This window comes from Nicotiana tabacum, chromosome 19, assembly GCF_000715075.1.
Source record: "Nicotiana tabacum cultivar K326 chromosome 19, ASM71507v2, whole genome shotgun sequence".
Classification (NCBI taxonomy): domain Eukaryota; kingdom Viridiplantae; phylum Streptophyta; class Magnoliopsida; order Solanales; family Solanaceae; genus Nicotiana; species Nicotiana tabacum.
The window spans coordinates 75974582-75983389 of NC_134098.1; the positions used below are offsets into that span (position 1 = coordinate 75974582).

The following is an 8808-nucleotide window of genomic DNA, read 5'->3' on the forward strand; positions in this document are numbered from 1 at the left end:
ATATAATATATTTTAGTTTAGAAATACAACAAGAGAGAAAACATAATGGTGCATCTGTTTTTGAAGCCTTGTGAGAGAGAAAAGTATGTTCTTTTGCTTCAAAGACTTTTTGCTCAGGCAGTTCGCTTAAATTAGTATTTCCTGACTTGTTAACCATTGGATCGTACTTAATTTTGAACTTGGAGTTTCTAACATGTGTTTCTTGGATTTCAACAGTGGAGATTGGATTCAAAGTCTGTAACTTCGATTTTGGAGGCGTGAACAGTATCTCGTTTTTGGGGTGATTTCTTTTCTTTCTTCAATTATTTTGGTGCTATCTTTTATGTATTGTTTCTCTTGGTTTGTCACTTGCTTTGTGGCCAATTTAAAGAAATTTTATAACTCTTATTGATTGATTTAGTGGAGCTTTGAGGGCCTTTGGTCCCGTGGTTTTTACTCTTCACATTGAAGAGGTTTTCCACATAAATCTTTGTGTCTCGTGTGATTGATTATTTTTACCTTGCTATATTTATGGTGGTTGATATACTTGCTGCCCGTATACATTTGTGCTTGAATTTGTTTGTTTTCTTTTTGTTTAAATAGATTGGAAAAGTTTGACTTGGGTATTATTCCACTGCTACCTCGTCGTGCACATTACTTGTACTTGTCATTTCAACACTTCTTGCCACTTTCGTCTTTGTTCAGATTCAAATGTGTTTGCAAGTTTTGGAATACCCTATTTCTGCACCCTCATTTCTCGTACCTTAATGAATCACATGATTTTCGTTTGAGTGACGTGGACGTGACCACTGCTCAATCTACAGTTCATGTTACCAGAATTAGTCGTAGTTGTCGAGTCTTATGTGAGGAGAAAACTTCTAGTGCTTATTCTCCTTTGAGATACCGCATATGGTGCCCTGCATTGTGTCACAGGCTTGCAATCCCGAATCCACAAAATCCTAGTATGTGCTTGGCCTTGGAGTTGGTTCCATCTAACCAAGCTGCCAAGATAGTTTCTGTTTATGAAGATGAATATTCACTCGCGTATGAAATTCTCGCTCTTGGGATTAGGATTTATCAAACTACTTATACTTGGCGAGCCGTTAAGGTACCACCACCACCTAATTTGCAAAAGAAGAAAAATGAACCAAGTGGAAAGAGGAAGAAAAATGAGGTTTTTTTAGAAGCGAGGTTGCTTATTGCATTTGGTATGTTGAAACGGAGGATGATGGTCTTGATATTGTCATATTGAAGTTGATGTTTTGGATATGGTTAACGAGAGATACATTGGTCATAATACTTTCCCTAGAGATGGTTGCTTCTCAATGGTGGGCTTGTGCAACAGTAATCTCTTGGATTGGAATGGCCGGTTCTCATACGCTCAACTAGTAAAAATGAGCTCTTTGTCTTGGTGTTAGACTATTACAAAAAGTTGAAATGGGTTGAGCCGATCATCAAGCTGACATTCTTGAAACCAGATAACAAGGAGCTATTCACATTTTTTGCTTGTGTTGACAAGTGTATATTGTTCTTTGTAGGGCAGGACAAGAAATCTCTCTGTGCCGTGTGATATATTTAAGGGGAAGTTAACAACTGGTGAAATGTATAAACCCATCGATTCTGGTGAAGATTTCGCAGTTCATGCCACACGATTAACGTTCTACAGGGAGGGGAACCGTCTAGGAATCAATGGGGTCGGGAGGGGGGGTTTTAGAATAGGAGACTTTTATTTGAGATCTTTGCTTTAGAGTTATGTCTAAATTTCCCTTTTTCCTTGTTTCCTTCAAATCTTATATTAGTGTACGCTTTATCATTGTGAAAACAAAGTCAACTGCTGATTTATATCGATGATAATCTTGCAATATTTGAGTGATTTATTATGTAATCCATTCTTATGTGGCTGATGTTTTCATTAGTGCTATAATGATCAGATATAGTGGTGTAACTCTGCTTGTCCTTTTGTTTTATGCCTCTTGAGGTGTCATACTCCTCATCTCTGCCAACTCTAAATCTTTGTGAGATCTAGTGTGCATGTTTAGGTCATCCATCCAGATCAAACTATGCTGACAGTAGCCTTATAAATTTTGTACTAGGTGCCGCCAGTATTTGTCGTATGCAGTTCAAGTAAACTGGCTACCACTTTAGCGAGCAATTTAAATATACAGATAAACTATTTTGTATCTGCCTCAGTTCGAAAAAAAATTGTAGTGTGGATATACTTTCCTGTACTTATCCCTGTTTAGAATGATGATTAGCACTTTATTGTTAAAGTTTGGTTCTTTCATCTGTTTTGTCTATTTCCCACTGTTGAGGATATCATATAACTGCATTGTTTGCTACAATTTTCGTACATGCCATCAATTTGTACTCCAAAGTAAGTTCTGAATATAAGATCTAAATCTCTAGTAATATAAAGTTTCAGTTAGAGATTGAAGCATAGTAGTTGTAATATAAAGTTTCAGGATTTAATCTTTCTCCTAACTTGCCGGCGTGAAGGTCAAGGATGATACCAACTGTTACACAGCTTGCTATTGTTTCACATTTCAATTTTCTACTGCTGGTGCTGTCTTCTACCCATTTGAACGCCTTACAATGTCCAAGAAGGTATATTGTTCTTTGTTTCAGTTAAAGATAAGACTATAGTAAAGATAAGTAATGCGTGTATATCATATTCTATGACAAAACTGCAATACAGTCCACTATGAAATAATGTGAAAGGATTTTTGATTTTTGAATGATTCTTGATTTTTGAGTCTTTGCTAGTGTAAAATCAGTAACAATTCCTGAAATTCAAAACAAGCTCGTATATGAAATAATGTGAAAGGATTCAAACCCCAGTAATTGTTCCTGAGGTTTGAACCCTAGTGAAACAATGTGAAAATAATTCAAAACCAAGTAATCTTGTTGGAGTTTGAACCAATAAAGGTGGGATTTGAACCTATAAGGCTTGAATTTGAGTAGTATGCTAGAATTTTACTTTTAAAAGTTCTAAAATTCAATACTGTGTATTTGTGATATTTTTGTCTTAACGCTTTTCAAAATTAGTAATATTTAGAGGTTTGGCCAAACAAATTTTAAGGCACATGTCCAAGTAAAAAATACCAATATAAACTACGAGTGGCAAAATTAGCCCATAAAAATATGTCTCATATGACACTACTAGAAATTGGAGCTATGGCAACGCTTTTTATTGCTAGGGATCAGTAACCGTTACTATAGATGGTGTATTGTTACAGTTTTAACCGTTACAAATAATTATTGGAACTACCGGGACACTTAGCAACCGAACCGTTATAATAGTCTTAAAACCGTTCCGATAGAGGTATATATGGCAACGTTTTGTATAACCGTAGCAATAAATCTATCTATGGTAATGGTTGGATAAATTGGTTTTGCTATCGCGATGGTCATTAATCCCCTCCTTATTTTTCACCCAAATTTTCTATACCCGCTAAAATGAAAGGGGCCCAAAATATGATTTTCAATTTTTATTTTTTAGTTATCTAATAAAATACCAAATATGTAAACCCCTAATTTTAGCGTACAAGTCACACTAGATCTTTAGCATTCTCCTCCAGGCTCAACACCTCTATGCTTTCGGAAATTACGAGGAGACGATCGACAATCTCCTCCAGGCTCAACAACTCCTCCATAATCGGCCGCACCGGAGGCGGCATACTAATCCTTTAGAGTTTCTCCAAATCTGAAAATCGGTAAATATACTCTTAATTGCAAAAATTTCTTAACTCGTGTGGGTGTTGATTTTGGGCCTCATTCATGAATTAATCAATTCGGTATATCAATCTTGAAAGTGGGTCTCAACTTGAGTATAAGCTCATGGTTGAAGGCTTAATTTTTTGCAGCTTTTTTAATTTATTTTTGTTTAAATTTTTGGGTTGGTTTTTTGTATTTTTGTTTAAATTTCTGGGTTGGTTGCTCGTGGGTTGATTTTTTGTGTTTTTGTTTAAATTTCTGTGTTTCTGTAAGTTTCCTTCATGTGGGATTTTGGTTTTGTATTTGTTTGACGGTTAATTTTGTGTGTGTGTTTTGTAGTACAGCCACTCCCAAAGCTTAAAGTCCAGATGCAGAGAAGCCATTGAAGAAACAAAGAAAAAGATAGATACAGAAAATCCAATTCTGTGAGAAAAAGGTGTGTTCTGTCTTTATGTACAAAGTGAAAAAAGTCACGGATAATTTAAATAATCTTGGGAATTTGCTGTTTAATTATGCTTCTGATTGGTTAAAGTTAATCTGATTCTTCTAATTTAATTAAATATCTTGCTTTTGAAATTGTACTATGAACATAATTAAAAGGTTTTCTTTATCAACATTTTAAAACTTTTAACTCTTGAAATATAAAATGTATGTACCTGGTAACATTTCATCACTTCTATGGATTTATTAGCTTGTTGGACAATTTGGATTATGAATAGTTTTATTTTGTTATTTATATAAATTTTAGTGTTTTATAGTTTATTGTAAATATATATGTAAATCTTTATTTACAACAAGGGCAATATTTTCAATTCAATTAAACTGTTACAATAGCTAACAGAACCGTTGCCATAGGACATACAAACCGTTCCAAAATAATCTAAAACCCGTTGCATAGTTCAACCGTTGCAATATCTTAAAGAAATCGTTGTCATTTCTATAATAGCCGTAACGGTTTAATAGACATAGTAACGGTTATTTACCGTTGCATTAAACGTTATGGTAACAGAATTCAACTGTTGCAGTTGATAAGAATAATCGTTCCAATAGGAAGAGGGAAAACTGTTGTGATAGACTATACTATAGAAACGGTTATCTGAACCGTTCCAAAAACCGTTCCTTAAGATCTATAGGCACGGTAGCTGGTGGAACGGGCACTGAGCCATTGCAATACCTCTATGGCAACGATTTACCTATCTGTTGCAACGGTTTTCTATGTGTAGCCATAGGTGAATTTTCCAATAGTGGGGTATTGGAATATTTAAAGATCCTACTTTGGCGTCATTACATTTCAAGGTGTACCGGTTATTTTTATTGTTCTTTTTCTTAGTTTATCTTCTTCCTTTTCATTCTTTGTTTTGATTTAGTACTTTGACATCATTCTTGCCCATGCCCATTTGACTTGGTTCATCATCATAAGAGATATTAGCAAAGTACGAGGAATCTTTTTAGGTGGTAGTTCTATCGAATTTAGAGCTATGTTGTCGGACAAGAAATTGTATTCACATAATATTCTCATATTGAGTTTGAATTATTATATTTTCTTGGAAAAATGCCCAAAAATAACCTTGTGGTATTCGAAATGGATCAATTATAACCCCCGTTTAAATTTGAGTCCAAAAATGACCCTACCATTATAAAATGGGTCTAATAATGCCCTTGTGTTATTCAAAATGGATCAATTATAACCCTCATTTTAATTTGAGCTCACTAATGACCCTGTCATTAAAGAATGGGTCTAATACTGCTATTTCCCTCAGTCAATAATGATTAGAGGTGCAAATGAATTTTTAAAAACCGACTAAACCGACATAATCGTACCGTGCCGAACCGATTTTTAAGTTTTTTTTAAATAAAACAGTATGTTTTTATATAAATCTATAACTGTACCGATAATTATGGTAGATTTTTTATTTTATAAAAATAAACCGAAAAAATATTGAACCGTCAAATTGAAAAAAAAAAAATTGCAAAATATTTTTATTTTTTTAAAAACTAATGCATATGTAGTCCACTGCTTTAGGAGAGTTTTTTTTTTCCATTTTTTTTTAAAAAAATTTTCAGTTTTTACAAAAAAAATACTTTAAAAAAACTGAAAAGACTTAAAAATATATATTTTGCAAATTCCTTTTTTTTTCTAGTTTTTACAGAATATATATTTTTCAGTTTTTAAAAGTATTTTTAAAAAAATATTTTTTTTCCAGTTTTTACAAAAATAAATACTTTAAAAAAACTGAAAAGACTTAAAAATATATATTTTGCAAATATTGAACCGTATGGTTCAATATTTTTTCGGTTTATTTTTATAAAATAAAAAATCTACCATAATTATCGGTACAGTTATAGATTTATATAAAAACATACGGTTTTATTAAAAAGAAAACCTAAAAATCGGTTCGGCATGGTACGATTATGTCGGTTTAGTCGGTTTTTAAATATTCATTTGCACCCCTAATCATTATTGACCGAGAAAAATAGCAGTATTAGACCCATTCTTTAATGGCAGGGTCATTAGTGAGCTCAAATTTAAATGAGGGTTATAATTGATCCATTTTGAATAACACAAGGGCATTATTAGACCCATTTTATAACGGCCGGGTCATTTTTGAACTCAAATTTAAATGGAGGTTATAATTGATCCATTTCTAATACCACAAAGTCATTTTTGGACCTTTTCCCTATTTTCTTTTGCAGTAAATAGAAATTGCGGCACAAGAGAATCAATGTGATTACCGTTTCTCGTATTTGTACTAACTATTTTAGCATTTCTTTAATGGCAGATATACCATAAAAATTAAAGTATGTTAAAAGGGAGGACAAGAAGGAAGCCCCGATCAGGATACTAAGCAAATTTCATAACTCTTAATACGGTATTGTGATAGTTTTAGTTAATGATTATCAGCCCAGGTAAAATTATACTCAATATCTTTTATTTCTCTCACAACTTTTTCTTTTCCAGAATTTATATCCTACTATTATGTATATAGATGAGAAGTAAAGGTTTTTATTGTTGTATGAAAGTTCCCACCACAAAGCAGACTTAAAATAAGAAATTGATGCTGATGAGCTTTATCTCATTCAAAAGCTAAAGTAATAGGCATGTGCCTAAGAAATATTTCTTTTGTTTGATAGCCAACTTTGTTGAATTTCTTTGGTTTGCTAGTCAACTTTGTTGAATTGTCAACATTTAAGAAACAGAAGGAAAAATGTGTGCAAATTGTCAAATATATTAGGCTTTAGAAAATGAGACTTCGGTTATAAAAGGAGAGCTCCAGCTCTAATTTTCACACACCAACAAAGAGAGAAAGAAAGAGTGAGGTTTCACAGACAAGATATAAAAAAAATAGTCTGTGAGAAAAATAAAGAATGCGCGATATTGTAGTGAGGTGGGAATATCAAAAGAGGGTTATTTCTTTTGAGTGTTGTAGTGGTCTTTGGAGTATTTTACACGGACTTACAAAGTATAAAATTCCTTGCTATAGTGATATCAGTTGCTCGTCTCGGGGTCGTATTTTTTTCCCTTATTCAAAGGGTTTTTCACGTAAAAATTTTGGTGTCGTTGTCACTCTTTTATTCTTGTTAATTACCGTATCTCGGTGCTACGTGATGTTTCCGCTTTTATTACTGTGAATATTATTTCTCTAGAGGATTTATTCCCAACAACTGGTATCAGAGCACAGGTTCTACTCGTTCACAGAAATACTATTCACTATCGGTTGTACTATACTCGGTGAAAAATAAAAATATCCGAAGTAAAGTACGAGGTAACAAAATTTAACGGAAATAACGGTTTCTCAACATGGCAAAGAAGGATGAAAGATCTGCTCATCCAACAAGAATTACAAAAGGTACTAGATGCTGATGCCCAAAAACCTGATACCATAAAAGTTGAGGATTGGGATGACTTGGATGAAAGGGCTGCTAGTGCAATCAGGTTGCACTTATCAGATGATGTGGTAAATAACATCATTGATGAAGACTGTGGCATTTGGACAAGGTTGGAAAGCATATATATGTCCAAAACGCTAACAAATAAATTGTACCTGAAGAAGCAGCTATACGCCCTACACATGGGTGAAGGTACGAATTTTTTCTCATATTTAAATGTGCTTAACATACTAATCACACAGCTCGCCAATCTCGGAGTGAAAATCGAGGAAGAAGATAAAGCTATCTTGCTGTTGAACTCGTTGCCATCTTCGTACGATAATCTGGCAACAACCATCCTGCACGGTAAGACTACCATTGAGTTGAAAGATGTCACATCGGCTCTTCTACTTAATGAGAAGATGAGAAAGAAGCCTGAAAATCAAGGACATGCTCTCATCACAGAAGGTAGAGGCAGAGTTATCAAATGAGTTTGAGCAACTATAGTAGAACCGGAGCTCGTGGGAAGTCTAAGAACCGATCCAAATCAAGAGCTAGAAATTATTACAATTGTGATCAACCAGGTCACTTCAAAAGAGATTGCCCAAATCTAAGGAAGGGCAAAGGTGAAACTAGTGGACAGAAGAATGAAGACAACATAGCCGCCATGGTGCAAAACATTGATAATGTTGTCCTCTTTATAAACGAGGAAGAGGAATGCATGCACTTATCAGGTCCAGAGTCGGAATGGGTGGTTGATACAACAACATCTTATCATGCCACACCGGTAAAATATCTTTTTTGCAGATATGTAGCAGGTAATTTCGGCCTTGTGAGAATGAGTAACACAAGTTACTCAAAGATTTCGGGGATTGATGACATTTGTATCAAGACAAATGTCGGATGCACATTGGTTCTGAAGGACGTTCGACATGTACTTGATTTGTGGATGAACTTGATCTCGAGAATTGCTTTAGACCGAGATGGATACGAGAACTATTTTGCAAATCAAAAGTGGAGACTCACCAAGGAATCATTGGTGATTGCAAAGGGAGTTGCTCGTGGCACGTTGTACATGACAAATGCAGAAATATGCCAAGGTGAATTCAACGCGGCACAAGATGAGATTTCTGCAGATTTATGGCACAAAAGAATGGGTCATATGAGCGAGAAGGGATTGCAGATTCTTGCCAAGAAATCACTCATTTCTTATGCCAAAGGCACAACGGTAAAACCTTGTGACTACTG

The 8808-nt window shown here is 34.3% G+C and overlaps 1 long non-coding RNA gene across 2 annotated transcripts; it reads left to right on the top strand.

The window, feature by feature from the left end:
* The first annotated feature begins 3434 nt into the window (after positions 1-3434).
* Positions 3435-7762, top strand: LOC107783085 (uncharacterized). 2 transcript variants are annotated; one of them, XR_012702806.1, is made up of 3 exons: positions 3435-3692; positions 4033-4129; positions 6474-7762. It is a non-coding gene; the product is annotated as an uncharacterized LOC107783085 (long non-coding RNA). The 2 variants fall into 2 exon arrangements; XR_001647385.2 differs by having other exon boundaries at positions 4038-4129.
* The last annotated feature ends 1046 nt before the right edge of the window (positions 7763-8808 follow it).